This window comes from Ursus americanus, chromosome X, assembly GCF_024610735.1.
Source record: "Ursus americanus isolate L20-20 chromosome X, mUrsAme1.1.p, whole genome shotgun sequence".
NCBI lineage: Eukaryota > Metazoa > Chordata > Mammalia > Carnivora > Ursidae > Ursus > Ursus americanus.
Genome location: NC_142164.1, coordinates 86,692,854 through 86,715,610, shown reverse-complemented (window position 1 = coordinate 86,715,610; position 22,757 = coordinate 86,692,854). Strand labels below are relative to the sequence as shown.

Genomic DNA, 22,757 nt, shown 5'->3' with positions numbered 1-22,757 from the left:
AGGAAATTAATATTAAATCAAGAGTAAAATGACAGTGTGTAGTCAGCAGGGTTCTGGAGTTTTGTTACTAAGGCTGTTTCACAGGACATAAGCCTAAATTGAAATGAACAATTTTCTAAACGTCAATATTGACAGAATAATACAGAAGATTGCATTTACTTGCCTCATGAGTCCAATGCAAGACCTTTTTGTAATCATACAAGTCAGAAAGATATTGCTTCTTAGTTTTTCACTGCCCTACTGTTTTTAAATTAAACCAGAAATACAGAAATGCCAATAAAAATTAATATTGAGAATCCTTCACAGAATTCTATTTTTCTAAATGTTAAACTTTCAGAAGATGGATGACGAGAAATCCCTAGAACATTGACTGTGCTAGGACAGAAAGATCATCTGAGAACATAGTTTTCTTATTATTTGCTAGAAGAACTTCAGGGTGAGCTGTGCACCATATACGGGACATATTCTTGCCTATGAAAACCAGATAAAACTATATTCAAATATTCGCTGGGCTTTTTATTTGAAAGAAAAGCAAAAATGATGATATCTAATATTATCTTACATAACCACATTGTAGGAGTAAAAATTCCAATATCAATGAGCATTGCGCTATATTAAAATGTATTTGAAAGAGTCCAAGTTGTCATCATTTTTCATTCTATTAATGTGTATTTTTTAGTGACTCCACTGAATATTAGAAGCCTCTGCACAGAGTGATAGCAGGTGGAAAATATGACTCTCCACTTGCAATTTAAAATGATCTTGACTCCAAAAGTGTCGATTATTCTATACAGAATTTCCATAGAGTAACTGTAACAGCATTTTAGCTAATTTTATTCTGCCTGGCTTTGAAAAATAAATGTAAATTAAAACCAGGACGTAGGTACAGGAGCTGGCTTTGGTAATGTTTTCAGTCTCTTTGTCCAGGCCAGCGCATCATTGCCGTTCCCCAGGACATTGTACTTACCGTAACGTTAGGGCCCTGGGAGAAGTTCAGAGCTTCTTTCATTAAGTCTCCTACCCCTTCCTTTCCTCACTCCCTCCTCACTGCAACTTCTGATGCTCGAAGTCCCGGGAAAATTATATGAGAATGAAGGCATGTAGGAGTTGCCAACTGAGCTTTCCATTTGGCGCCGTCTTGCGTGGCATTTTTTCAACATTTTGTGAAAAATAAATGGGTCAGTTAACTACATCTCTGTGAGTATTATGAATCTGATATGCTCTTTTCTTAAAAAAAAAAAGGAAACGCTAACTGATCTTTTCAGGCTGTAATACAGACTCCTATTAAGATAATTTATCTTGGAATGATCCTTCAACAGGATTCTCGTGAGTGGGGTGGGGGTGGGGGTAGACATTTGGGGCACATCCTTCTCTCAGGAAGTTTCCAGTCTCAAGGGAGCAGCTAAATAAATTTACAGTGAACTAAACAAGTGTAGATGAATGAAACTATTAGAAGGTAATTAGCCCTGTCAAACCTTAGCATGAATCAGAATCAGTTGGAAGGCTTGTTAAAACACAGATGACTGGGTCCACCCCACTATTTCTGACTTAATAATCCTGGGTGGAGCCTGAGAATTTGCATTTCTAACAACTTCCCACTTAATGCTGATATTGCTGGTCTGGTGACCACCCTGATTACAGACAGGGACATTCCAAGAACACGTTTAATAAAATTGGTTCTGTTGTATTTATTTTAAGTGTTGCTGAGTAAGTTTGGATATTTTCTGGTACATTAAATATCTCTTCTTTGTATGACCTCATGGAACATATTTCTGGCCTCTGCTGTATTACCTCTGAAGTCCTGTTTGTTTTTATTTTTAGCCAAATTGAATAACTTTTTTCCCTTTTGAGCTGATCACTAGAAAACTTAGAGCCAAATTCATGACTCCCATCTTTTGAGCGCACAGGTCTTAGATTTACACTAAGCATTCTCTTCCTAACCTCGCATCGGGGTTCAACTTGCTTTTCTTTTTTTTTTTTTAAAGATTTTATTTATTTATTTGACAGAGATAGAGACAGCCAGCGAGAGAGGGAACACAAGTAGGGAGAGTGGGAGAGGAAGAAGCAGGCTCATAGCAGAGGAGCCTGATGTGGGGCTCGATCCCAGAACGCCGGGATCACGCCCTGAGCCAAAGGCAGATGCTTAACCGCTGTGTCACCCAGGCGCCCCTCAACTTGCTTTTCTTATGCACATTTTCCCCAACTTCCTCATTTTCTCCCTTGTTTTGTGAATATATGTGTGTGTATATATATATTATATTATAAGATATACTGTCTCTCTCTCTCTCTCTCTCTCTCTATATATATATATACATAAAGTTTTTTTTTTTATCTGCCTAATGTTTGTTTCTAAGTGTGAGTTCAAGGCTGTCTTCTCCCTCCTCCCCCATAAATTCATCTTCAAGAATGAAGAATGCTGGAATGGGTCAGGGAAGAAGGCACCACCATGATCTTAGAGTTACATTCTATGTACTCTTTTTGAGATTTACCCATGATGTTGTATGTTTCATTAATTTGTTTCTTTTTATTACTGCATGATATTCCATTGTATAAATATACATACTCCAATTTGTTTATCCATTCACCTGATAATTGGACATCTCGGTTGTTTCCAGTTTTGGCTATTACAAATAAAGTTTCTATGAACATTTATGTACAAGTCCTCATATAAACGAGTAAATGCTTTCACTGCTCTTGGGTACTTGTGAATATAGCCACTCCAGCCTTCTTTTGGGTAGTGTTAGCATCGTCTATGCTTGCCCACCAATTTACTTTTAACCTATTTGTGTCTTTATGTTTAAGTGTGTTTTTTGTAGGTAGAATACAGTGGGATCTTGCTTTTCATCCAATCTGACAACCTCTGCCTTTTCATGGGGTGTTTAGACTCTTTACACTTACTGTGATTATTAACATGTTCAGATTTACATTTATTGTCTTATTATTTGTTTTCTATTTGTCTCCTTTGTTTTTTGTTCCTCTTTTTCTGCTTTCCTTCAGATTGATTAAAACATTTATTTAAGTATGTTGACACCCAGTGTTACATTAGTTTCAGGTGTACAACATAGTGATTCAACATTATGCTATACATTATGCTTTGCTTGCCACAAGTGTACCTACTGTCTGACACTATACACTGCTCTTATAATATCATCGATGATATTCCCTGTGCTGTACCTTTCATCCCCGTGATTTATTCCCTCCATAACTGGAAGCTTGTACCTCCCACTCCCCTTCACCCATTTTGCTCATCCCCCCACCCCCACCCCTCTGGCAACCACCAGTTTGTTCCCTGTATTTATGGATCTGTTTCTGCTCTTATTTATTTGTTTGTTCATTTGTTTTGCTTTTTTAGATGCCACATATAAGTGGAATCACATAGCATTGTCTTCATCTGACTTATTTCACTTAGCATAATACCCTTTAGGCCCTCGACTGATTATTTTTTATAATTTCATTTCATATCCTTTGTTGGTTTCTCGGCTGTAACTATTCGCTTTGCTCTTTTATTGTTTTAATGTAGAGAACACATTTCGAATTTGTCACAGTCGACCTTCATTTGGTATTAACACTACTTCACACAAAGTATGAGAACCTTAAACAGTAAATTTCCATTTCTACCCTCCCGGGCTTTGTGCTTTGGTTATCATTCACTTTACCTCGACCTGTGTTGTCAACCCCACTACATCATTCTACAATATTTTCACCTTTGTTTAAGCAGCCAATTTTTAAAAGATTCAAATAACAAAAATATTTCATATATTTACCCAAGGAGCCACCATGCTGGTGTGCCCCATCCCTCTGTGTAGATCTACATTTTCATCTACAGGAGTTTCTTTTTGCCTGATCAACCTCCTTTAACCTTTCTTGTAAAAGGAGGCTTCCGGTGATGAATTCTTTCAGGATTTCTATGTCTGAAAAGGTCTTTATTTTACCTTCATCTTTGAATTCTGTTTTTGCTGAGTAGAGAATTCTAGGGTGACAGTTTACGTCTTTCCACACTCGAAAGATGTCAATCCACTGTCCTTTTGTTTGATTTCTGATTAGAAATCTGCCATCATCTTTGTCTTTGTTCCTTTGTAGGTAATATATCTTTTTTCTCTGACTGCTTTTAAGATTTTCTCTTTATGACTGGTTTTGAGAATTGGATTACGGTGCGCCTTTGTGTGGTTTTCTTCATGTTTTTTGTGCTTGAGGTTCCTTGATCTTGGATCTTTGGGATTTTAAGTTTTACCAAATTTGGAGCTTTGGGGGCCATTATTTCTTCAGATATTAATTTTCTATCCCATCTTTCTTTTCTTTCGTATAAGTACACCAATTATATGCACATTAGGTGTGTGAAGTTGTCCTACAGCTCCCTAGTGACCTGTCCATTCCATTTTTATTCTTTTCTGTGTTTTAGTGTCTGTGTTACAGAGAGTTCCTTATACCACATCTTTAGGTTCACTAGTCATTTATTCTGCAATATCAAATTGACTATTCATACCATCCAGTGTACTTTTCACATCACACATTGTGGATTTTATCTCTATAATTTTGACTTAGGTCTTAAGTTTTTAAAACATCTTCAATGACTCCACTTAACATATTTAATCTTTCCTGTGCCTTTTTTTTAAACATATAAAATAGAGTTATATTAACTGCTTTAATGTCATTGTCTGCCACATCTGTGCCCGTTCTGGGTCTGTTTTGGTTGATACATTATTCTCTTCGTTATGAGTTCTTTTTTCCTGCTTCTTTACTTGCCTTGTAATCGTTAATAAGATGTCAGACGTTGTGAATTTCACCTTGTTGGATGCTGGGTATTTCTGTATTTTTATAAATATTCTTGATCTTGCTGTGGGAGGATGTTACTTGGAAACCGTGTAATCCTTTTGGGTCTTGCTTTTAAGACCTATGTGTCAGGAATGGAGCAGCATTTAGTCTAAGACTAATTATTCTCTACTACTGAGGAAAAATTCTTCTAATGACTCTATTCAGTACTCCATGAATTATGAAGATTACCACGCCAGCTTGTAAGAACAGGCACTATTAATGGTCCTGTGTTATCACCAAGTGCTGTTCCCGCTGGTCCTTTCGGGTGGTTTTCCCTTGGCTTTGGGTAGTTTTCTCACATGCCTATGCAGCTGGGTACTCTGTTGCATACCTGAGGGGGACCCTCTATAAATCTGCAGAAGTTTTTCTGTGTAGCTCTCTTCTCTCCAGTGCTAGGTTTTGTTAACTCCATTATTTACTTCTCCAGAGCCTGCTAACAATATCGATTCAACTCAGGTAATTTGATGCATTCTATCTGGATTTGCCTTCAATACACTGTGGCCTAGAAACTCCCTCAAAGCTTTAAACTGGGGCAATAGTAGGCTTCTGTCTCTCGGAGAGCATATCCTTTATAGCCTGACATCCAATGACTTAAAATCTACTCTTTTGTATGTTTCGTCTAGTATTTTATTTGTATCAGATGGGACAGTAAATTTCGTCCTTGTTACTGCATCTTGGTTAGAAAAAGCTCCCTGTCATCCTTTCTTTGGAATCCTTTCTTCCTTTCTTCCTCAAGTGCATGGATGGTCAGCACATTATATCTTTGCTCTTGTCTCTGGAGGAAATAGATATTTCCCTTTTTGTCTTTGGCCTTGGATTAATCCTCCCTTAACTCTACTTACCATCAACTGGAATGATGCTGTGGCCCAAGATTAATAAGTAAGATTACCTGGGAGTGAGGGGCCCTGGAGACCAGCTCGTCTCCTCTAAAATGTGGCCTTCACACAGAAGCACAAAGGCCAGCCTTGTGTTTCAATTTAGCTCAGGAAGCACCAGGGTCCTCACACTGATCTGCCTCTCATGACACCAACAGTTGGCTGAGGATTTGGATATTCAGAATTACAGTCATTTATCTTTTCATCTTCTAAGACTAATGTGGTCAATCTATTTCAGAATAAAGTAGGAAGAAAGAATTTGCACTTAAATGTCAAAATTATATTTCTAATAAATTATACTGTGTTGTATGTGATTCTGTTAAAGTTAATTGTGTATAGTTCTCTCCCCCAGTGTATATTCAGTTTTTCTCAGTTAATCTTTATTATTTTTAGAGTTTTAATTAATAATCCCCTCAATACCTGCTTATATGTAAGTACTTGAACTTGGTGGGCCCAGGTGATAAATTATAGTTCAAATGAACAGAATGTGCGAACAAGGTAAGCAACCCCCTTACAAGAGACTGGAGCCAGAAACATTCCTTTCTGCACATGTCATAATCCACACTAGTAAATCTGAATGTACAGATAGTTGTCATGGAAGTTGAGCTCTCCAAAATTTAACAAATATCAAAATTTTATATTTAAAATTCTAGTCTTGCCCATGGGAATAATTAGCCTTTACCCAGATAGAGACTATCAAGCAATTTTTCTTCATATACTTACTCTTATCATTTATGGCAAGAATATTTTACTGCATTGGAAAATGTCCTAATGGGAAAAAGGTTAACTTTTTTATGAGACTATGACTTTTAGGGTCAAATGACTGATACTATTCAGTCTTGCTTTCAAAAATAAGTAATAACTAAAAATCAGTTGAGAAAAGTGTTCCTTAGAAAACAGACCGATAACAGGTTTTCAAATACTTAGATTGAATCACCGGAAGGAAGTGATTGAAAATGCTTCTTCCCCCATTGCTTTTCCTCGGCAACAGAGCTACTCGAGTCATTAGCCTACAACCGCTCTACTGGGAGGAATCATCTTCCAGTCAGGAGGTCTTAGGAAGGCGATATGGTGCAGCTAAGAGCACTCCCAGAAATTTTTGCATCTCAGCCCAGATCAACCATGAAAAGATGTGAGTTTTAAGAGATCACGGGCCAAATTTACAATTCCCTATTTGTTAACATTCCTACCAAAGAGTACATTTTTCATTCACTAAACAGATACGTTATGAGCGCCTACCCGTTATCATGTACCGTGAAGCAAAAGAAGAAACAGCAAAGGTGAATGAATGTGAGCTTTGCTTTAAGACGCTTAAGTCGAGGGCCATTGCAGTCATTCACAAGACATATGCACTATACCTCATGTTTCTCCTGTTTGATAAAGGGCATCGATGGAAAGGAGAAAGCTATAGCTTTTATGATCCTAACTCTGTTTAATTAAGATGGATTTGTCTACCTTTTGTGCTTGATTGCATTTGTCCTTTTCTACTAATTAACAGCCTCTCCGGAGATGGGATTTGTGTCTAAGATTACTCTTCCACAGTCCTTCACTCTTTTCCCTCTCCCCACTGGAACCGTAAGATAGGAGATTGCACGCATAATACCCAGCAACTGTTTCGTGAGTTTAAATGATTCGAGCTCCTATGAGTCTCCACGTATTGGGTGTGAACCTAAAATCGTCAGGAGGCAATAATGAAATCTAAGTGTTGATCTGGGATCAAAGAACTGCAATTTGGGTACGCAGATGTGGGCAGCAAACCAAATAGTGTCCTATTAGGGAGTAAAAGTCAGGGGTTTATAAAGCAAAAAGGGAATACTTGTATACATTGCTTACAAAGAATTTCTGATTGGGTGTTGGCAGCAGAAAGTTAATCTTGACTGAATATAACTGCTGGCTAAGGTTATCACTAAGCAAAGTCTGCTACTGTACCACGTTGCAGGTGTTTGGGCTGAGTCCTTGGAGTATTTGTGGTTTGGCCCACCTCAAAAGTTCATGGTTCCTCCAGTGAGGACATGCATAAGGTCCACCTCTTTAATGGCCTCCTGGCTGCATTTGAAAACCCCTTGACATAAGTCACCCCATTTCATTTCCCCTTTCACAGAGGTAACATCAGGTACCTGCTACTTTTGAGAGATTTTGTATGATCCTTATCTGACTTAGAATTGTGTACTCTTGGAGCTGGAAGGGAAAAAAAAAAAACTACAGGGGTAGAAGATAGATCAGTAATTGCCAGAAGCCAAGAGTGGGAGAAGCAGTACTGACCATGAAGGGGCAGGAGGGAATTTGGGGAGCGAATTCCTGGGGTGGGGGAGAATGAGTTCTAGGGCATGGCCAGTGTCCTTTAGGACTTATTACTTTGAGCCTGTGTGTGCTTAAAGGTGTAAACTCATACCGGGATGCAGTCCTTGGGGTAATATGTATTTCTACTAAAGGCAAGGGGTTAATGGGATGAATTGTAGCTATGACTTGAATTCTGGATGGGAACCATTATTTCCTAATGTTCTAACTAAAATTCTCAAATTATTAGAAAGTCAGCAAAAGAGAGTGAATAAGGGTCTGGCTTCTGGAACCAGACTGCCCGGGTAGGAATCCTAGCCGCATCCGTCACTAACTGTGTGACCTTTGACAATTTACCTATTAGAAAACGACATAGTAGTTTGTACCCATATCAGGCAGCCAGTAAAAGGATAAGTAATTTCCTAATTAAGGTGGTGAAAGAAAACCATACTGTGGGGCGCCTGGGTAGCTCAGTTGGTTAAGTGTCTGACTTCAGCTCAGGTCGTGATCCCAGAGTCCTGGGATTGAGTCTTGTGTCAGGCTCCATGCTCTGCAGGGAGTCTGTTTCTCCCTCTGCCCCCTCCCACCACGTGTGTGCCTACTCTCTCTCTCTCTCTCAAATAAATAAATAAAATCTTTAAAAAAATAAAACCATTAAAAAAAAAACCATAGTGCTTAAAGTAAAAAAACAAAAAATACCACTAATCAAGCTGACTACATGCTAGGTACCCTTTTAAGCATTTTACATGTTGAAATTATTGAATTCTCACAACAACCCTATGATAGGTACCATTATCATCCCTTCCACAAATGAGGAAGCTGAAGTGTGGCACGAAGAGGCACACTGCCAAAGTCACACAGGGACTGACGTGGCTGGGATTCAAACACAAGCAGTCTGGTTCCAGAAGCCAGGCTCTTAGCCACTCCACTCTACCGCCTTTCTAATAATTAGAGAATATTAGTTACAACATGAGAAAATAATTGTTCTCATCTAGAACTCAAGTCAAGTCTAATTTCAGGGTTCACTTGTAATAAACGAAGGGCAACGTTCTCCTCACCCACATCCAAAGAGTGGATTAATCAAGCGGTGTTCACGTCGTTCATTTCCAGTCACGTTAATCAAAAGGCACAGGACTCCATTTTTGACAGGGAAGTGAAAGATAAGACAATATTTTGGAAAAAGAGAAAGCAATTTGTTTGTGGGAAGGTCAAAAGGCAGGCTATGTCACAATTTATTATGAGTGTCAACTATCTGTAGAACTGCTTTCCCCCCCCCAAACTGGCTTATTATATGACTTCTTCACAGCTGCAATTCATCGCATTAGCCCTACACGTCCTGATACTACATCACATTTTAAAATTGCAACCCAGTAGCAAAAGCTGCCACTCTACCACACGCACAAAGTCCTCAGCTATATGTTCCTCTCCTTGGGTTTTATGTAAGTGAAAATCTGTGGGAAATAAATCCATTTGGATATTGTTACTTTTTTATACTCTCCTTTGTTCCAAAAAAAAAAAGATACGGGATATGGCATTTGTTCCGCAAAGTCCATACACACACATTTAAAAATCTATATTTCTATAATTTTGTAAAAGATGATGTACTGACCAAATAAAAACGCTACATATTAGAACTCATATTGGGCATTACATTCATCCTCAAGCTACCATCTCTTTCCATTTTTCTTTGTCAAAGAGTTCTGGAAATGTTATGCTAAAAATAACACTTTTAATGTGAGTAACAGGTTAACAAAATGAAAGTTGCTATAGAAACAGAATGCACACTTCAGAAACTGGAACTACGAGGAGAAATGATAGCTACTGGCTGCCGTGAATTGGCAAGAGCTTATCAATATATATCCTGTAGTCTGTTTCAGATGGCTCGGTAGCTGCTAATAGCAATACTTCCCAATATTTTCCCGAGTTTTACGAATGTGTGCAATCAAGGATGCTCAGCCAAGAGGCGGGAAGGGGAAAAAAAAAAAAAAGATGGCTATTTCATGGATTCCTGCGCCGCTCAGCACAAGCAAAAGTGGGCCTATTAGGGCAGGGCGCTCATGTCTCCCTAATGCCGTGATTTATTCTGATGTCTTAACCATTAGTATTTGCAAGGTTGTCCGAATTATTCATGTCAACAGTGGGGAGTTCTTGAATCTCTGAGAAGGATCATGTACATGGGGTTTGGGGTGCTTGGTTTGCTCCCAGTACTAAGTCGGCAGTGTCCTTGAACAAAGCTTTCATAATTGGTTTAATACCCATCTCCTGGTTAACTGCATGATTAAGGACTATTTTATTTATTCTTGCTCTCCAACTGCAACTTTTGACTGAATGTTGCCATGATTCGACCATATTTTATTAAAGAGGAACAAACAGCAGTTTCTTCCATCGTGCACCACTCTGCTTTTATAGCCTTCATTTTTCATGCCATAAATCCAGACACTTTACGATCATTAAGAATATGTAAGGAGCCTTGGCTCCGTAACATCCTCTCTCCAGAGTTCAGCCCATGCTATAAAGCAAGAGCCACCACAGAAAACACTCACGCAGGCTCGGCTCGTGGAAAGCCAAAACGCCCGGTGGGAAAGAAGTTCTTTCTGGTGGGTTCGTCCTAGGCTGTGTGTGTTGTGTTCAGGGTTTTGCTATCTATGAGCCGGGTGGCTGCTGCTTCTTTCCCCCTCACCTCCTTCCCAGGATAATTTGCTGTCTCTCTCAGCGTATTAATAATGGAGCCTCTGGTAGCTGCACGAGGCCGTCGATGGGATGACTCTTACTGCAGTTGCTGGGACCCAGCTGGATTCTGCACTGAGATGATGCAAGGCTTTATCTAGGCAGGTTTTCCCCTCCCCTCATGCATCTGGAAAGCTCTCCTCCAAGGAATTTTGAGAGGCTTGTGAGGAGCGCTGCTCCGGAGTTCGGTGAAGGTGCCCTGGGACGCCCTTATTCTCATGTGGTCTCCCCAGAACCTGGCTCCTCCTATGCGAGAGAGGAGGGCTGGTCACAGAGCTCTTTGGGCTACAGACAGAGGAACAGTGAAGAGGCTCAGACTGAGCTGCCTTCCTACCTGAGGCTGCATTTCCTCCTGGACATGAGAATGGCTCTCTGCAGAACATGGAACCGAGACAGATCAGGGCGATTTTCCGACGTTATGGAATTCTGGACGTGCAACAGTACAAACGGCCTTTCTTTCTTCCCTTGACCCCAAAGAGCAGTCCTGACAATAAGAAACGATCGTGTTCAGAAGCAACAGTACCTGATGAAGACTGTGCCACATTAGAGCGTAGGCACGTTCATTGAGTCTTGACCACATCCTGGGAACTGTGCCTTATCTCACGCTTTAGCTCATTCCCACGTTACAACAGCCCTGCGAAGTAAGAATTATTCTTACAATGGTTAATCAATTCTCTTTTCACCCCAGTCCTTTTGAATGCTGGTTCTCTTTCTTGTTGAACACAGAGAGAGGTCAGAAGGACTGAATCCCCTTACTCCTGTCATTCTTTTAATGCTACATCTTCCTCGGGTAGAGACCCTAGTCTTTTCTTCTTCACACTGTTGGTCTCGAAATGATCATTTTAAACCTTTTTTTACGGCATTTATCTTTTGATTTAATTTAGGAGTCAGTATGGCCCTGTGTGGATGGACGTCAGTAAACTATCTATAAAGAGCCGGATGGTAAATATGGTAGGTTTTGCAGGCTGTATGCTGTGTCTCAGCGACTCAACCCTTCTGTTGTAGTATGCAAAAGCAGCAGAGATAATACAAAAAGGAATGGGCGTGGCTGTGTTCTAATAAAACTTAATTTACAGAAACAAGAGGCCTGCCCATGAGCCTCAGTGTGTTGACCCCTGGATTAAAAATAAAAATAAAATAAAATAAACATAGAAATAGAAATAAAATGTAGCAGGAGATAGGGGGCAAGGCAAAGGCATAGCCCTCAATTAATTAATTTCTAGGACCACGTTATTAGCAGTGTGGCCTTGGGCAAGTTAACTTTATTTCATCTAGGCTTAGTTCCCTTATCTGTAAAACCAGGGTGATAGGTCCCCCCCTGGGATTATTGTGAGGATTAAAAGAGAGAAACATGCACTCCTGGGCTGCTCCTGTCTTTCAGTTTGGTTACTACTGTTTGGCTGTTCCTAATATTGCAGGCACTTGCTTAAATGCTGATGATACAACCGTAAGACAAGGCCCTTGTTTCCTGCACCACCTCCCAAGAATCCAGGGAACGTTCATTCTGCCTCAGAGGATAAAGGAAGGTTCCAGATGGGAGGTATTCAAGGTCAGCCTTGAAGGGTGAGCAGAATATTTCAGGTTTAGAAGCAAGAGAAGGACGTTCCAAGTAGAGATAACAGTGGGAGCAAAAAGGCAAAAGCTTTGTAGAAATGTGTAGTATTTCAGAGAACTGTGAAAAATAGTCCAGTATAGAGAACAATGAGGATGCATGGTGAGGTACATACTAACAGAACCTACCTGATATCCATTCCCCCTTCTTGCTTACTCACAGGTCCATTATTTTGTCCAGGGCAGAAAATGCACTCACCTAAAAATACTCAATCCCCAGTCTCCCTGGTTAGCTAGAGGTGGCCGTGTGATGCAGTTCTAGCAAATGAGATGTAAGCAGAGGTATCTGGGGAGAGTTTCGTTTTCTGAATAAATAGGAAACAACTATATAAGGAGAAGGGTTTTTTTTTTCTGATCTAGAAAGTGGATGTAACACTTGGAGCTTCAGCAACCCTTTTGTAGTTATGAAACCAAAAGCTACACTTGAAAAGTGATGAGGCAGAAAGACAAAAGGAGCCCGCCTGTGTTCTCTGTGGTATTGTTGAGCCAGCCTTAATGACCTATTTCCAGACTTCTGGTATATGAGGAAAAAGAGAGTGCCATTATTTAAGCCACTGTGTGTTGTGTTTTCCATTGTTCACAAATGAACAAAAGACGAACAACTGATACACGGTGGATTCGGAAGAGTTAGGATAAATGCTGCATCGGTAGATTAGGTCAAGGCCAAATGTTATCCTATGGAGGTTAGACCATCTTGTAGACAAGTGAGAAACAGTAAAGATTTGTAAGCAAAGGAGAAATATAGACCATTAAGATCTAAGTATATGCCAGGTACTGTGGGGAACTGCACAGATAAAGAACAAAACCAACACAAGGAGACATACTACCAAATACAACACCTATAAATGCTGATGTCTTATGAAAGAAACTCATGTTTTTACTCAAGAATAATGAGTGGCCTACGTTAGACATGGAGGAAGACCACTTGCGTAACAACAGAGCTGAGACCTATCAGATGAGAAGTCAGTCACACAAATAATGGATGAAAACAGCATTCTACACACAAGGGCCAGCATCCTCAAAGGGCTGAAGCCTTTGGCGGGGGGGGGGGGGAATCAAGCCACTCCTAGAAGCTTCAAGAAATTCAGTGTGGCTGGAGCTCATTACCCAAACTGGGAGTCGATGGTCTGAGATGGTTTGAGATGGTTCAAGATAGGCAGGGCCTTGTAGGCTATGGCAACGAGTCTTAAATGAACAGGAAGGCACTGACGAGTTTGAAGCAAGTGAGATGATCCAAGTCATGTTTTAAAAGAATGTTCTTGAATGTTCTTGATATGGTGTAGAAAATGGATTAGAAATGAGTAAGAGTGGGATGGTATAGTCCAGATGGCATTGTGGCAGTGGTCTAGGTGAAAGGTTATGGCGGGATGGTGATGGCATAGTCTCAAGGTGGTAACTATGAAGATGGAGACATGTAAGCACTTGAGGTACTTGACGTGCTGTATGGATTGGATGTAGGAGGTTAGGGAAAAGGAGGAATCAAGGGTGACTCTCTCTGAACTGAGCTTGTAGGTGGACAGCAATCCCACTTACTGAGATGGGGAAGACTACGGTCAGGGGGGATACATTCTGAATGGGAAATTGATTGTCCTGTTGCTGACATGTTAAATTTGAGATGCCTATGAGACATCCCAGTGGGAAACCTCAGCTATGTGGGATGTGTAAGTCAGACTCAAAGAAAATTCCTCTGGTTGGAGATCATCTTATGACCCATTAGCAAAATTATGATATTTTAATCCAAGAGAATGGACAAGCCCCCCTTGGAATATTGTAGAGAGAAAGAAAAGACCTGAGGTCTGCTTGGGGAAGGTAGGAGAAGGGGTTGGAGAGAAGAGAGACTTGGGAACAGGGAAATCAGCTCAGAAATTACTGGATTTGTTTTTGAGTGAGAAGTAAGGGAGGTCCGAACAAGAGCAGGAGCAATGGAAATGGAGAAAAAAGGAAGGAATTTAAGAGATAGTCCACAGAACTTGGAGGTTGATTGGATTGCAAAGGCGAGAAAGCTGAAGTCAAAGGCAGTTCCTCCTTGCTTGACTGACAGTATCCTGCCGCTCTCAATCAGTACGTGAGACACAGAAGGCAAAGGGAGCTCCAGGGTGAGACAACTAGTTTGATTTGGGTGACACAAGGGTGAACGTCAGATAGGCTTAATGCCTGGGACTGCTGGGTGCTGCTTTTTAAAAATTGCCCTCTCTTCGCCGAAACTGGAGGCAAATGCTCAGGAACGGTCTGTGGTTGTGGTGAAGCTGATGGAAGGTAGGAAGTTTCCAGAAGAACTATGTGAGTTGTGGAGGACTTTTAGAAGGTTCTGAATCTCGGTGAGAAGAGCAAGGGGAAATTCATGTGCCTAGTACAATACTTGGTCCATGTTGGTTGCATCCTCCACAGCTGACTGTACCTTTGCCTGGAGGTATATTGTGGACCTTCTTCTTCATTTAACCATCTCCACAGAAACTTTACACTTCTAGAGGTGTCTTTTGTTGTCTTTCTGTGGATCATATCACGGATTCACTGTTAAATGGAATTGCTGCCAAGCCCTTGGGTTCTGACAGCTAAGTTGATTAGGAGAACTATAGAAACAACGAAGGTGTTAACGCTATGTTAGCAACAAGGGGGCCATCTTGGTTGGAAAGGAAGGAAGGAAGGAAGGAAGGAGAAAAGAAAGAAAGGAAGAAGAAAGAGTGGCTAAGAATAAAGGAAGAAGTATTTCAGTGAAGTATATCAATTGTCTCCTTGATTCCCCACAGCTTGGCATCCTGGGCTGAATATTGGAAGTGGTCGCAGGTATAATTTCTTGGTTGCTTCTGTTGCTTCAAGCCAAAGGGTGAGAGATACCCTGAGGTATTATAGCAGAAAATGAAATCACAAAACGCAGTCTGGGTAATAACGGAAAGTGAGAGCAAGGTTGTTTCTTGTAGATGGCATTTTAGTGTGGAAGAAGGAGGTAGGCGATTAGTAAAGTTAATCAGAGATAATCCTTTTTTTAAAGATTTTATTTATTTATATGTCGGAGAGAGAAAGAGAGAGCACACACAAGCAGGAGGAGCGGCAGAGGTAGAGGGAGAAGCAGGCTCCCCGCTGGGCAGGGAGCCTGATGCGGGACTTGACCCCAGGACCCCAGGATCATGACCTGAGCCGAAGGCAGACATTTCACCGACTGAGCCATCCAGGCGCCCCAGAGAAAATCCTTTGCCTTTTATTTTACATTTTGTCAGAGGCAGCAGATTTTCAGAACAGTAAGAATTTACAAAAGAAGAGGTTATAAATGTGGGAGGAAGTGGAGGTAATGATGATAAAATGAAGTCCAGTTCTATCTTTACTGACCTGGCTGGGAAAAGTGGATAAGGAATACCTGGGTCCGCATTAGAGTTTTAATTGTAAATAATTATGCTTTAAATTTTGTGTACTAAATCTTTTCCTTTCCTGTCAGCTCTGACCTTGGAGCTCTGCTATTTGTGCAAACTAATTGGGGTTTTAAAAATGTGTTCTGAGACAGGCACTCAAAAATAATTTTCTCATTGGATCTGGCACTCTTCAAGTAGAAATCACAAGTATTTCAATGAAGTATAAAACATCCATTGATTAAAGTGTACAAGAAGCAATTTCTTCTTGGAACTTCTGTTTGAAAGAGAAACGTTTGGTTGCATACAGGTTAGCCAGGAGGTGCTGGTTTAAATACGATTGAGAAAGAGATACCTCTACTAGTCATCAGTTTCGAGATAACCCACGGTGACCGCATGTAACAATTGAAATGGTGCTGTGACAGTGCCACTACGATGGTAAGTAATTGACTTTGTAATTATAGATACGATTTTGCAAGAAGGGGGTGGTTGGCCTCTCCAAAGTGCCAAGTCTTGGGGCTGCCAGAAGGGAACACTTGTATATGTTTTCAGTGATCTCAGAGGTGGGAAATAAGGAAGGATTTGACAAATCTACTCTTCCCGAACACTTGAGTAAAAGATGAGGAAATACTATAAAAGTTTTCTTTTGGGGACACCTGGGTGGCTCAGTCAGTGAACCATCTGCCTAGGACTCAGGTCATGATCCCAGGGGTCCTGGGATCGAGTCCCACATCGGGCTTCTTGCTCAGCGGGGAGTCTGCTGCTCTCTCTCCCTCTGCGGTCCCCCTTCTTGTGTGCTGTGCTCTCTCTCCTTCTCTCTTGCTCTCTGTCAAATAAATAAATAAAATCTTTAAAAAAAAAAGGATTTTTTTTTTTAACAAAATACCACAGACTAGGGGGGCTTTAGGCCAGAAATTGACGTTCTCATGGTTCTGGAGCCTGGGAGTTCAAGATCAAGGTTCTGGCTGATTTGGTCTCTGGTGAGAGCACTCTTCCTGGGCTGCTGACAGCCACCTTCTATGTCCTCACCTGGTCTTTCCTCAGTGCACTCCTGCAGGGGAGTGGGGGCAGGAAAGGGAGCACAAGCTCTCTGGGGTCTTCTTATAAAGATACTAATCTTATAATTAGGCACCTACCTCTATTACCACATTTATTGTTTTTTAAGATCGTATTTATTTGAGAGAGAGCAGAGCTGGAGAGCACAAGCAGGGGGAACAGCAGGCAGAGGGAGAAGCAGGCTCCCTGCTGGGCAAGAAGCCCAATGTGGGGCTCGATCCCAGGACCCTGAGATCATGACCGGAACCGAAGGCAGACACTTAACCCACTGAGTCACCCAGGCGTTCCCCCCCCCACCCTGATTACCACATTTAACTTTAATTACCTCCTCAAAGCTCCAGATACAGCTACACAGGGGATTAGGCCTTTGACATATGAATCTGGGGGCGGGAGACACACACATTCTGTCTATAACGTGGCCCAAGAGAGAGCATCAGGTGGAAAAGCAGCCCCCCCTGGGAGACTGTGGGGGCAGGGCAGGGTGAGTTGTCCCAGTTCCTGTGCAGGCCCAGCCCAGAGCTATGAAAAACAGAAGCCCCTCTTCCTACCCACCACTCATCAGGCATAAGGAAGCTGGAGAGTCAGGTGGGGGTCAGCAAGCTTAAAGAAGAAGCCGCTGAGAGGCCAAACTGTGGCTGGGCCGGGCCCCTCTCCCGTCCCAGGGCCGATTGAGCCTGAGGCCCAAGTGTCACAGACACCCACCCGGAGAGCATGCTACTTCAAGGAAGTGACAGGAAAAAGGTCTTGGCAGGATCACACTTCAGGCAGGAGTGTTTCTACTCCCTGTGCGAAGATCGAAGAAGACAAGCAAAATGTGAAAGTCTGAAATTGCCAGTTCCTAGGACTCGCCTGGCAGGGAGCTGGCTGGGACTTACCAGGGGCCATTTAACAGTGTCTGCAGGTGATGACAACAACGATACACAGATCAGCCTCCAAAGCAGGGTTTCTCTCCAACTGTGCACATCTTGGGCTAGACAGCTTTCTGGTGTGGGGGCTACCAGTAGCGTCTGCCCTCCAAGATCTGACAACCCAAAAACGTCGCCAGATGTTGCCAATGTGGAGAACCAATGGCCTAAAGAGAGGGCTGCTGGTGGCCTCATAAAGACAATTCGTGCATCCAATTAAAACGACAGTAATTTGTCCAGTGAACTGAAACACTAAATAAAGTCGTAAGTCTAGGATAGTACTGAAATGGAGGCTACAACATAATATGCCACGGGGAAAATCCAGCCCGTGTGAGTCAGTTAATTGGTACTCGGTCTTTCGAAAAAGTGATGAGAGTAACAAACTGTTCAATTAAAGAAAAAGTTACAATCAATTCATTATTTAATTGTGCGAGACTGTCCTCTCAGTGGCTAGTTCTAGAAGTTATTGCGGTCCGGCTGCGATGTCAAACGTCTACGCACTCACGCTCATAAAAATAACTTGATGCAAAAGCATTCAATCCTGTGTCAGGGTACGGATTAAGGGCTATAACTCAGGCAAGCCTGAAGCTTGAGTCTTTGGGGGATTGTCTTGGGAAACTGAGCGCTTTATCAGGTGTGGCTGTGAACACTCAAGTGCACTCTGGTATTTTTATATACTTCTTTGCACCGAGTAGCATCCAGACTTTCCACAGGCTAGCGGTAGGTGGCCAGGACGGTATGAACTTGGGCAAAGAGAGGTTCCATGTATCTGTGGGGAACTTCAGGAGACCAGAGACGTTCTCTATCCAGCAGGGAGCACTGTGTCTTAGCTCCCGTGTCTGCAGGGTATCTCCGTAAATTTTTGCATCTTTTGCCATTGAAGAAATTTTCTATCTGCAACAAAGGTATCTGTTGGTGTCTTTCTGTCAATCATATCACTGTCCTGTTGTGATGACTGAGCAGGTGCCTTTTGAATATTCTGTGCCTTCTTCCCATCCTACAGCGTTGCGTGCGAGGCGTGAGGAAATGTAGAAATAAAACTTAACCTGGCACCAGTCTCTTGTCTTACCTTTGGGTTTTTCCTCTTCCTTTTATCTTTTGGGTGCATCAGAGGACCCTTGTGTAGTCACAGGGCTGTCTTGGGATTCCTCCTCCTTCTTATTTCTCCTTAGCCGAATTTCTTATTCCATTATAAGAATTTCTAGAACCTCTCAGCTGTCTTGAATATGTTTTAGAGACCCTGATCATGAACTAGATTATAATCATATTCTATCTGACTTTTTAAGACTATGATGTTCTAAAATCTGGGCTACCTTTTTTCCTGTTGCCAACATTTCACTTTTCAAAGCTCCAAGACGATCACTTTCTTCCAAAGTTCCTGTCATGCTCGTTGTAAGAACTCTATTGTTCTTGTTGGTGGGAATTAAGCCTAGAGTAAGAGTTCAGCTTGATATTTCCTCTGCATTGCAGATGTGACACTGTCAGTAAGAAAAGTCAAGAATGTGTCAAATACTTAGTAGACTGGAACTTTCTAGAGACATAGATTCCTTGCCTACACACCAGATATAGAAACACTATTAGGAAAGTGTCGTCTACTTATTAAGTCATAAGTGCAGGGAAGCTTTAGATTCTGTTTTTAACTTTTACACTGACATCATTTCAGACTTACAGAAACATGGCTAGCAGAGCACAAGGAATCCCGTATACCCTTCGTCCAGCTGCCCACAGGTGAACATTTCCTCCACAGTGGCTCTATCTATGCAAATGATCTTAAATGAAAGACACAGGCAGAAATCCAAGATGCTGCTAAGATGTGCCAACTATGACCTGCAAAAGCGCCCCTCCCTCCTGTCATACAAAACCCCTCACAGCTGCACGGCCAGACCCTCCAGCTCCCTGGCTGCTCCTTCCTCTGACATCATGCTGCATGTGTCTGCTTCCGTCACTAGACACAGTCTCGCCACCTTGAAGAGTCGTGACCATCACTGATCTTTCACTTCCTAGCCTGCTACTCAGTGCTCATCACATTGTGAAAGTACCCAGGGGGTGTGGAATATTGTTGTTCCCTTTGATACAGTCAGCTTTGCTGTTGGCTTTGATGTTGTAGCACTGGTCTTCTGAAACAGATGATCCCTTTCATACACAGGTCTTCCGGGAAATACAGACTTTGAGGTGTGGAAAGCCACAGCTGAAACTCCTAGGTCCAGAATCTATGAGCTTGATGTTAGAGAACATGTGGGCAAAGGAAATAATTCTCACTTAAGAAAGAGCAAAGGGAGGGGGGGCCTGGGTGGCTCAGTTGGTTAAATGTCTGCCTTTGGCTCAGGTCATGACCCCGGGGTCCTGGGATCGAGCCCTGCATTGGACTCCTTGCTCAGCGGGGATCTGCTTCTCTCTCTCCCTCTGCCCCTCCCCACTGCTCATTCTCTCTCTCTCCCTCTCGTTCTGCACTCTTTCTCAAATAAATAAATAAAAATCTTTAAAAAAAAGAAACAGCAAGTGGTTGGTGGCGGTAAAGAAAACTTAAAAAAAAAAAGCAGTTTGGCACAGGATGGCTAAGGTGTAAAAATGCTACAGATCGTTGTGTTTGAATAAGGTTGTATTATTGGGTAACTAAAAATTGAAGGTTTGGAGCTTTCAACAGTGAGCTTTTAACCTAGCCAGTATAGCTTAGATTGTGGAATTAAAGTCAGTTAGTTTACACATGGAAATATTCAAGTATAAAAATGTTCGGAAATACAGTATGGAATCTAGCTGATGGAATCGTGGGCTTAAGAACTAACTAGAACACAAATCGAAGTGTCAGAAAAGAGAGGGATCCATCCACTGTTTTAGTAAACGTCTATTATAATCATATCTTCCCATCATCTTTTGAAAAGCTTTTCCGCATTTGAGGAAACCCCCACCTCATGCGTTCTGCCTCCGCAGTGTTGAAGTCTGAACTCAAATTCCCAGCATCCTTTGCAGCAAGCATGCAGTCATGTGACTTAGGCTCCAGGAGTCAGACAGATAGAACTATAAGAGACTTCAGTGTAAAAAGAAGCAAAAAGAGGTAACCTTGGTATGGAGGTTCTGCGCGTGCCAGCACAGATAAACAGCAAGGGCACTTCTAGTTCTGGTTCTAGTGCTGCAAATTTTGAGTTCCTGCTGCAGAAGTAGCATCATGGCTGGCAGCAGTTAATGGCTGAGGAAAGTCAAATTCTTGGCATTTAGTGCTCAGTTGGGGCAGCAGATGTGGTTTTTCCTCAGGCCAAGTCTGGGATATGATTTTGACCAGTTCTCTAGGAAACGATTATTTGGGAGAACACCTTTGTCTTTATCTGTAATCTTTCTTAGTCAAAACAACTCAATTACAGGGGCGCCTGGGTGGCTCAGTTGGTTAAGCGTCTGCCTTAGGCTCAGGTCCTGGGGTTGAGCCTCAAATCTGGTTCCCTGCTCGGAAGGGAGTCTGCTTCTCCCTCTGCTCCTCCCCCTGCTCATGCTTGTGTTCTCTCTCTCTCTCTCTCTCTCTGAAATAAATAAATAAAATCTTTTTAAAAACCCCACTAAATTACATTCTGTTGTTTGCACCTGCCTAAGACAACATTAGAAATATCCCCCACTTCGTTCCTCAAGGAGGCAGGTCATCGACACCCAAGTCTGTAGCTATCAAGAGATTAAAAGAGTAAATACAGCCTTTAGGAAAAGCAAATCCAGCAACTGAAATGGAATAAAAGCATTCTGGGGGTAGCTCACATTTCATTTGGCTCCTGGGCTCTTAACCTTACACCCACTTTGAATTCATAGTCTGCCCCTCATAGGAGTTCCCCCAAACAGAACCAACCCTACGACACATGATGGAAATGGATCTTTTCTCTGAGGAGTCCATGGACACAGAAAGGACACCTATCTCTGCACCGCCTTCAAAGAGCACACCATGTTCCCATTAGACATCTCTGTTTCTTTCCTAAAGTCCTTATCTGGAAGATGGCAAGGCTAGAAGGGGTGGCTTCTGCTCTTAAGACCACAGGTATTCTTAACCATAGTTTTTGAAGTGGAGAATGCTTTGAAAATATACTACCCACAAAATGGGTACCGTGTATTTCCAAATTCCTCCCGTTTGAAGATTAGGGAAAATCTCTTACCACTTGTATCAATTTTGCAGGGTATCCACTACCTGGAGAACGCTTGCTCTTCTTTTCCTTTCTTAAATGGAAATATACATGACCATACCCGTGGCAGATGGTGAAGGAGAAAGCAGAAGTTGTTCTTGGTTGTCTCTTTCAGTACACGTCTTCTCCTGTGTGTGTGCCCACGTGGGCGTGCGTGTGTTACGCAGGGATGAAGAGGTTACGCAGATGCACTTAAGCGGCCACGGGCCAGTGTGCTTTCTGTGAATTCTCCTGGTATTTCTGCCAATTATTTAAACGTTTCATGTTAATGAGCTTGCCCATTGCAGCCCTCGGGAGGAGCAGGCCCTGGTGGTCCCTTATAAGAGCACGAGTGTCTCTTTTCCCCGTAGCTGACTGCTTCTATACGTTTTCGTTAGTGGAAATGAAAACAAATGGAATCCCTAGGTGCCCTAGGCAGAACGGATTGTGCATCGCCCATCGCTGCTGTCTGCAGACTTGGGAGCTCATTCAGAAACGCGGCCAAGAGAGAAATGCTCTTGTTACACCTCTCCCCTTTAGAAGCTGGGGGGGAGCCCATGGCTTTGAATTATTTCAGTAGAGGAGACTCTCGGCCAATCAAAATGCAGCACTAAGATTAGCCTATTTTCAACCCAATGATATAGCTCGGGAGAGTAAGAGTCTTCTCAGATCTCACCATCTCCAGGCTGCCTGCTACCTCAGCCCAAATCGAGCCACCATCTTCAGAACACTGAGTCTCGGTTGCTGTCTCTGGAGTTGCGCAGGGACAAAGGATCTCACGAAGAGCTGCAGTAAATTGTTGTGTTTACAGAAATTCCTTTCCTGTCGTGTAAAGCCCGGCTCCTCTCTGCAGTGGGGGAAAGCTGCTTCCCCCTAGCAGATGCGCTGGCTCTGGCTGGCTGTGGTTCTTGTCCACACTCATCTGTCCTGCTCTGCCATCCACTTCCACGACACAAGAGAGACTGGCAGGATGGTTTCTCCTCTCCCCTGTACGGCTCTCTCCACTTGCCCACTGCTCTACTC

General features: G+C 42.2%; 1 long non-coding RNA gene across 1 annotated transcript in view; it reads right to left on the bottom strand.

Annotated features, from left to right (window-relative positions):
• LOC148106976 (uncharacterized) overlaps window positions 1-22,757 on the bottom strand; it is a 511,020-nt gene that overhangs the window by 57,730 nt on the left and 430,533 nt on the right. The window contains exon 10 of the long non-coding RNA XR_015723363.1: window positions 11,026-11,175. This is a non-coding gene — a long non-coding RNA (uncharacterized LOC148106976). The remainder of the gene's footprint in view (window positions 1-11,025; window positions 11,176-22,757) is intronic.